The sequence below is a fragment of the Octopus bimaculoides genome, chromosome 11, assembly GCF_001194135.2.
Source record: "Octopus bimaculoides isolate UCB-OBI-ISO-001 chromosome 11, ASM119413v2, whole genome shotgun sequence".
Taxonomy (NCBI): domain Eukaryota; kingdom Metazoa; phylum Mollusca; class Cephalopoda; order Octopoda; family Octopodidae; genus Octopus; species Octopus bimaculoides.
In genome coordinates this window covers 55542656-55551661 of record NC_068991.1, presented here as the reverse complement: position 1 = coordinate 55551661, position 9006 = coordinate 55542656, and the positions used below count along the sequence as shown (strand labels likewise).

General features: G+C 34.9%; 1 long non-coding RNA gene across 1 annotated transcript; it reads left to right on the top strand.

The window, feature by feature from the left end:
• Window positions 1-97: 97 nt before the first annotated feature.
• Window positions 98-5672, top strand: LOC128249097 (uncharacterized). The gene is made up of 2 exons (XR_008265225.1): window positions 98-2856; window positions 4637-5672. It is a non-coding gene; the product is annotated as an uncharacterized LOC128249097 (long non-coding RNA).
• The last annotated feature ends 3334 nt before the right edge of the window (window positions 5673-9006 follow it).

The window sequence follows — 9006 nt, the reverse complement described above, 5'->3', positions numbered from 1 at the left end:
TATATATACATATATACACGTTTGTAATTATGCATCTCTGTGTCTGTATATATATACATGTATTTCTATATGCGTGTATTTAGGGTATATATTTACATATGTGTACTTGTGTCTACGTGTGGGAACATATATGTTTATATGTATATATAAGCTTGAAACACGTGTACCGCAGAATCTTTTGTGTTTTGTTTTTATTTTACATTTTCTATATATATATATATAATACGGTACATTTAAACACAAGAGAAAACTACCTTCAACAGGCAGTTTTTACACACTAGAAGAAGTAGTCAAAACGACCAAAACCACATTTAAGAACAATCTTCAAAAGGAATGAAAAATAAAAGCTTTTTACCTTGTTATTTTATTCTGGTCAGACCTAGGTTTCTGGATTTTTTTTAGCAAATAAACTAATTTACTAGGCGAAATCCTTCATCAGTGACCGCGCCATAACACTAACATATAATTAAGAGACGATTAACACGTGTCTCTTCGTTATACATTATAATTTTTCAAATTCATCGCGCAAACGCAGTATCAGTCGGCAGTAAATGAATGACCGCCGAACCAATCTTTTAAAAATTGTTAAAGACATATACATAACATATATAGGGTGGTAAGGTTTTTTGAAAATTCACCACCAGTGGCCTAGCATGCATAAAAAGTCAATAGACAACATATTCTCAATATAAAATAGTGTGCATTTAAACACAAGAGAAAACTACCTTCAACAGGCAGTTTTTATACGCTAGAAGAAGTAGTCAAACGACCAAAACCACATTTATGAGCAATCTTCAAAAGGAATGAAAAATAAAAGCTTTTTACCTTGTTATTTTATTCTGGTCAGAGCTAGGTTTCTGGATTTTTTTTTAGCAATGAAAATAATTTGCTAGGCGAAATTCTTCATCACAAGAATGAATTACAACAAATTTTTTGTGAACCTTATTTTTAAATCAGATAAAAATTAAATAATTATTGTCACCCATCCGCTTGTGGTTTGAATTCTTGAATAAAGTTCTTTTCTTTTGCTCAGCCTGCTACAATTCTTAAATCACAAATTTTACAAAATAAAAAGTTTTAAAAAATTATGGTTACGTGTATCCTGATATCTATTATTGTGGATTTGTTTGAACTTAGAATCACGAATTTGCTACTGGCGTAGTTTCATGTCTTGACGGTGCATTTTCACTCTTGCCTATATATGGTTTTTAATTTCGGGCATGCGCGTTTTTTAAAAAATTTGTCGACTACACAGTATAGTAGGGTCAGTTGCGCACAGTCTGTGAGAAAAACAGCACCATGACGCAATTCACTCTGCCTAAAATATGGAAAGAACATGCTGTACTGCTCCAATACAAGCATTTCAGAGTGTCTGGGTGTCAGTCTGAGAACAGTGCAATCTGAGGACATGTACTGTGAGTGATAAAAATCAAACATTTAGTCAACATCGTGTTTGGAGTGATCACTAGCGATGGCGACGTTATATCTACATTCATCTTCCCATACGGTCTCAGACACAAGACGGCGGCCTACATTAAGTGCCTGGAGGAGGTAGTGCTGACCTGGGTGAAGAGTGTGGCTGCTGGAAAACCCTGTGTCTGGCAACAGGACACCGCACTATTCCACACAGGCAGGAGAATCCAGTCATGGCAGTCAGACAATTTCTGCGACAACATCAACACTAACATCTGGCCACCTAACTTCCCAGACTGCAACCCCCTTGATTATTATGTGTGGGGCGCAGTTGAACGAGAGACCAACAAAACTCCTTGTAATACCAAAGATGAGATGAAGGCAAGGATTATGGCAGCATTCACCAACTTAAACAAGAAGGCCGTCCAGAAGAGTTGCAGTAGATTCCGAAGTCGTCTGGAGGCCGTGGTTGAATAAATTTACTCTTTAGTATTTCAAGATATTTTTATGTAATTTTGGTAAATATATCTGTTAAAATGAGTGGTGTGCCCATGTGCGTGTGTGTGCTTATGTGTACGTGCGTATGTGTGTATTTGGGCGTGTGTGTGTACCTATGCCTTTATTCACAACGCGGACTTTTCATACAGCGAATCAGATTACAAATTTTGCAATTCATCCTTGCATTTATAAAAATTCTTCTTCCTGTCTTTGCGTTAAGATAAAGACGAACATGTATAAATTGATATTTAATGATATACAGAGCACACGTAGGGAAATCTAAGACTAACACAACCACGAATTATTAGTTCCTACATACTTTTCACTGTTACATAAATGTAGGTACGTATGTACGTACGTACCTACCTACTTGCTTACATGCCAACATACATTCATACAAAATACACACATACAACATACACACATACATATATATGTGCGTATGTATATATAGTTTACTCTTTTGTTGATGTAAAATCAATAACAAGTACTCCAACTAGTGACATGTAAATAATGTTTAATTTACGCAATATGTATATTCAAATACATGCATATTTATACGTACATACTTACGTGTGTGTGTATACAGATACATACATATATGTATGTAGAGATAGATAGATAGATAGATAGATAGATAGATAGATAGATAGATAGATAGATAGATAGATACCTGTGTGACAAATCCGGAAGTGAGCAAACACATGCTCAGTGTTTACCGGATATTATTGACACGTATCTTTACGCCACGTCAATATCAGCGTGCTACCAGTTCAGTCGACTCTTTGTGAATTAACTACGATGGAAATCAGCAGATATACGTTTGCATTTTTGCACATTGTTCCACTTGTATACAGCGTAAACTATGATTCAATTTCAAGGAAGACTATAATTATTCGAGAAAATATTTTTATACCTAAATCTTATAATACACTACCACCGGATGTAAATAGATTCTTATTGCTTTCATTTAATCCCTAAGTATTTTTTTCAGCTGTTTCCAACTTTGAATGCAACACAATTACACATTATTTAGAAATAGAAATTTATAAGAATCGTTGGCTTTTAAGGTTTTTCCACGAAATGTAATGTCACTTATTACGCCCTTAAAATACAATTTTTGTCCTGAAACACCACGGGCAATTTTCGAAGTTTCTTTTACTCTAGTTCTCCCGATTTTTCCCAGGTATCTACGTTAATTATCGAGATATCACTGGCTGTATCCAATTATAACTTTACGTTTGTGTTATAAATTTTTACATACACAAATTTCCTTTCAGGCTCGTTCGTATTTCATGTCACCGGTAACTTATTTACATAATTTTTTTTCTGTTGAACGGTCTTTTAGGTTTTGCTTTACAGTGTGATTTTTATGACCTACCTTGCCACACTTGAAGCATTTTATATTTTTGAACGGACAGTTACTATTAAAATGTAGACCACCGCACCCACAACATGGATTTGGTCTTGACATTTTTTCTCTTTTTTCTTATCTTTTTCTTCAATTTTATCTGCGCCAAGTCATAGATTTATAATCCTCTGGCATTCTTCTGCTACTGCCTGTAGAGTTAGCTTTTGGTCCTGCTCTAATTTTGTTAATATCCGGGAATGTATATCTGCATCTTTGCTTGCAGTAAGCTCTTGAACAAAAATTAGACATTTGAACATGTCTGGGATTAATTAGTTTAATTTTAATTTTTCACACTCTCTGTTAATAATCCCAGCATAAGTGACGAAATCTTGATAATCTTTTTTGACCAAATTTAAATATTGCCAAAGAGTATTGAACTGGGAACTTCTTTCACTGAAAATTTTCGATAAAAAATTGTTTCATCGAAACTAATCTCACCTGGTTTCTTCGGCAGAATATAATTACTATATTTTTCGTGCTCGGCAGGGGATAACTTTCTTAAAAGTAGTTGTATTTTTTCTCGACAGACCAATGTTTACATTATCCTTGGAAAACTTCGCCTCTTCTGGATTATAACTGAATTCTTCAATTGAGTTTGGCGAGTACAAACTTGAAGTATTTTCATGCTTCTTCAACATTAATTCCAGCAACTGTTGGTTTTGTTGTTGCTGTTGTAGTTGCTGTTGTAATTGTTGCTGTTGCTGCTGCAGTTGCTGTTGTTGTTGTTGTTGTTGCTACTGTTTATATTACGCCCATGCATCCATCCATGCATCCATCCATACATACATAAATACATACATATATACATACGCATTTACGACGGGTTTGTTTCTGTCTCCTTGTACTGAATCCAACCACAAGGTTTTGGTTAACTCGAAGCTAAAGACATTTTCCCAGGATGCCATAGAGTGGGAGTGAACACGGTACCATGTTGCTTTCCTACAACATGGTACAACGAAATATACAACCACAAAATACAAAGGAAAATGAATATTTTGCTTATTTTATGAAGAGGAAAGTTAGTAAAAAAGATTTAACTAACTGATTTTGTATTGTCATGCAATTTCTGCTGGACAAAAGCCTTCATAACTTTTGAAAATACTCATCCGTTTTCATCAAAGCTTGCTTAAGTAGACTAATCTGTGATAGTGACAGTTTGTCCGACCGAAGCTTATCGGTGCTAACAAGGAATTTGTATATATGTTCATTTTCATTTATTTTTCGAATTTTACATGGAGGAAATGTTTCTTGATAATATTCATTATGTGTGACTTGTACTTTATGATCTAACCCTCAGCTTTTCTTTCTTTGTAGATAATTACATTTAAATAAAATGAAATTCGTAACCTGTCTGATTTGCAAAGAGGGAAAATAGTTGGAGAGCGAAAAGCTGCAGCTTCAAGTCCATAAAACTCATAAATTTATTTTTCAAGAGGTACAGTCACGAAAATCATGTTGACATTCTGATTCTAAGGTGAGGTCGGATCTGGCGCGTATACTTTTGATGGAAGGAAAAGCCCATTGTTGGTCTTTAGATAGTGAATCATTGATGTGTAAAACTATCGAAACGCGGAAGCAAATTTGACAACAGAAATAAATCATCATCTTGCCAAATAAACATCATCCAAAACCGCTCGTCGTGTACTACATAGATTTAGATACCATGAGAGGACTTCACTTGTTACATGTCTCCTGTCTACCCTCAACAATGATAAACGGAAAAAATTGATTCTAAACTACCAGAAGTGTTCAATGGCTAAACGGAGCCTCATCATCTTCCCTTGTGGATCATCATTCAGCAATTGTCCCACACCGAAGCAAGTTTATGTCTCGAGAAGCTTTCAGCATTGACTGTTTGGCACCTACTGTAAAGTGTGGAGATGGTTCTGTGATGATTTGGGCAGCCATTTTATAGAATTCTCACGACTTCTGAGTTTTTACCATGACAGGATTAAAGCCAAGAATTATCTCAGTATTTGGGCTAATAATGTCCATGACAGAGTACCAAACATTGTTCCCTAATTGTAGTTCAATCATCCAGGAAGTTACTGTGCCGGTTTACTCAATAAGGTTATGTTACGAATAACACGAAAGTAAATTATACCATCTGGATTGGCCTCCACAATCATTTCATCTTAATATAGTCGAAGAGTCATGTTGCATTTTGGGATAGCACTTGAGGATACACTTCCTTCCGCCATGGCCACTGAAAAAGCTAAAGCAGGTTTTACTTGAAGAATGGTTAAAACATCTCCGAATAGCAGTTCAGAAACGTGCCAATTTCTCGCCATTTTGAAGCCGTGGTTAAAGGTGAACTAAAAATGAATTAAATAATAAAACTTCTATTTAACACGTTGTTTGTATTATTTTGTTCAACTCCTCTGTATGTGTGTGAACATGTATGCAATGGTACTTGCATGCATAGCATTGCAAATATAGATCGTATTCATGTACTGAATTTTATTTAATTTGACAGTAACTTTGAGGACTCGGAGCTGAAATCTTTTGTTGTGACATGTTCTGTCTGGTTTTGTGATTCCCACTTTCTCAAGAGTTGTATTGTGAAATTTAGTCACAGAGCTAAGATCTCCAAAGGTTATTGATAGACATGTAAATTTATAATCCGGATAGAGTACCTGCAGAAACCTCATTAGTTCGGTGCATGTTTCTCATTGACCTTTAATATTATGTTGACAACCGCTGGACAAATGGTTTCAGTTACACTGCACAAATTCTTCTCTCTGTCTCTCAGATCCTGTCTGCTGTGCTAGAGATTATGGTGATTTTGAGGGTGACATTCCACCAGGATTCTTTTGAATAAATGAGTGGCTATATCGTCTGCATCGCTGTAAAGATTTTTTACCTGTCTCCTCAGGATTATCCTTTCTACGAATTTCATTATATAATCTATGCATGTATGTATGTATGTATGTATGTATGTATGTATGTATGTATGTATGTATGCGTGTGTGTATGTGTGTAGTGCATGAATGATTGAATGTGTATATGTATTCTAATGTGTGTGTGTAGATATGAATCCAAATCAAGATGCTTGTACACATTCGAGCATACAACTCCATAACCAGTACATCTACATTTCTCAGTTTCACTTAATATTCTTCCGTCCGTGTAATGTCCTAAATAACGTACTTCTGAGGGTATTTCTTCAGTAAACTATCATTACTGGAGTGAACAAACTCATGTTAATCCTTAGAGTATGTTACATTTTTATCCTATTAGGCAGTGTGCAAGCAGTGTTAGTCATTTTTGTGAAAGAGTATTTATATAATTTAATTCATGCTCAAGTGCATTTTTGCGCGTCATTTCAATTACATTGAACTTAAGTTATGATTCACCTGCAATAAAATCACATTCCTTTCTAAACAGGTTTCCAAGAACTTACGAACTAATTTTAACATATCAAAGGCATTTCCTCAGCAATTGCCCAAAATTCCGGAAGTAAGTCAATTTTCAATGTGTGTGTGTGTGTGTGTGTGTGTAAACGTTATAAACTACCTGCATCAACGTGCTATAAAAGCAGGTAGTAATTCTACCTTTTGCTTATCCTTAGTGCAAGTTTTGAAGAGTGCAGTTCAATTTTAACAGTTATTTTTCAAGGCTATAATGAAAGTGACGAACAAACATGTTCGGCATATTTTGCTTTATGAGTTCGATAAAGGCAACAACGCAATGGAAAGTGCGAGGAATATTAATGCAGAACAATTTAAAGGACGAGTGAAATCGATGTGTAGTCTCGGCCACGGAACATATAGTTTTAGCCAAGGTTCACTTTTCGCAGTGGACAATTTTGCTGCTAGAGCACATCCTCTACAGCCTTTCACTAAATTTTGGATTCCTCTCTCCATTTTCGGCCAGTATACGTAATTTCGCATTAAAGCTTTCATTCTTGAAATACCAGGATGTCCAACGTGAAATTCTCGCAACATTTTCTTTTGCAGTGCTTCCGGTATCACTAATCTCTGTGCATACATCAGTACGCCATCACACATTAAGTATCAGTTCACGTCTTGGTTTCGTTTCGCACCAAACTTGTTCCTATTTTCTTTTGTTGACCACAGTATTCTTTTTGTTTCCTTTTGAATATATCTGGCGTTAATTCATCTAGCTTAAACTTCTCGCATTCCCTGTTTACTCTACCAGCATAAGTGATGTAGTCCACGTCGTTGTTTTTTCTCTATGTTCAGACACTTCCAACATGTGTTGACCAATGAGCTTTTTTCACTGAAACTTTTACACACTATATCTATTGTGTCATTAAAGTTTATGTCCGAAGACCATCTTGGGAATACATAATTGCTGTAACGCTCATGTTCTGCTACCGCCAGTTTTCTTAAGATTAAGCGCGTTTTCATCTCGTCGTCCCAATCATTACATTCTTTGTCGAAGATTTGCTCATATCTTCTGTAGTATACCTCGAAGGTAACTCCTTCGTCTGATTCGTATTTAAACTCCGTTATCAACTTCGCAACGTAGTCTGGCGAGAACATTTTTTCTGAATTTCTTGACGACTTCATTAATTGTAGCATCTTTTGTAAAATTAATTGTTGTTGATGCTTCTTTTGTTGTTTTTGTTGTTGCTTCTGTTGTTGTTTTTGCAATTCGGGCAAACCGACCAACGTAATTTTTAAAATTTCTCTTTCGTAAAATTCACACAATAAAAACTTTGTGAGTTTGTTAACTCCTCGTGAGTTGTTAAAACCTTCGTAAGTTGTTTAAATCCTTGTCGCCACTGTTATAATTCTAAAAAATGTTGGATTGTTATAACACACACTTCAGTATACAGTTTAGTCAGTAAAACTAGTGAAGACACGACTATCGCTGACCGTCTACTACGTACTCCGGTACTTCACGTACTTCTCTTTACTAATTGTGACTAGGTTATTCCATTCGGCATGTGGGAGGGGTGTACCATTACTAATTCCCTACAACACCTATATAGCATTGAAATTCAATAATGCATAAGAGCGGTACTCAGTGTCTGTCAGTCAGTCTTACACTTTTTACAGTCATTATTATTACACGCAAGGACTGCATTTTTATATTCAGGTATGCCTATTAACACGAATATTGGACATACTTAGAATCTCGAGATCCTACCACCTATATTGGGAGGGGTTGTATAATGAAACAATAGACATTGATTTCCTATATATGTACTTGTATATTATATGAACGTGGTCCGCAAAGGAAATATTTTAATTCTCTTCGTATGATGACCTCTTTGTTGAAACTATTTATTATTTGTTTTAATGAACTGATCATTATCATTTCACTTTGTTTATTTTTTGCATAGGTTTATTTTAAAATCTATTTACTGCATTTGCTACATTAAATTGCCTTTCAAAATATAGGAAGACATAATTTTCATTTAGGATTTTGTGTATCACACATCTTATATAGATGTCTGATGGATCAATCACTAATTCCATATATTAACAAAAGGAGACATGCAGAAATCGGTTGTGACACATAACAAGAGTTGATGTTTGAAATCCTGGAATATTAGTTTCAGGTTCATTTCTTGTATATATGTATATGCATACATGTAAATCTATACATGTATGTGTGTACGTGTATACATACACACACAAATATATGCATACATACATTTATATATGTTTGTATATATATATATATATATATATATATATATATATATATAT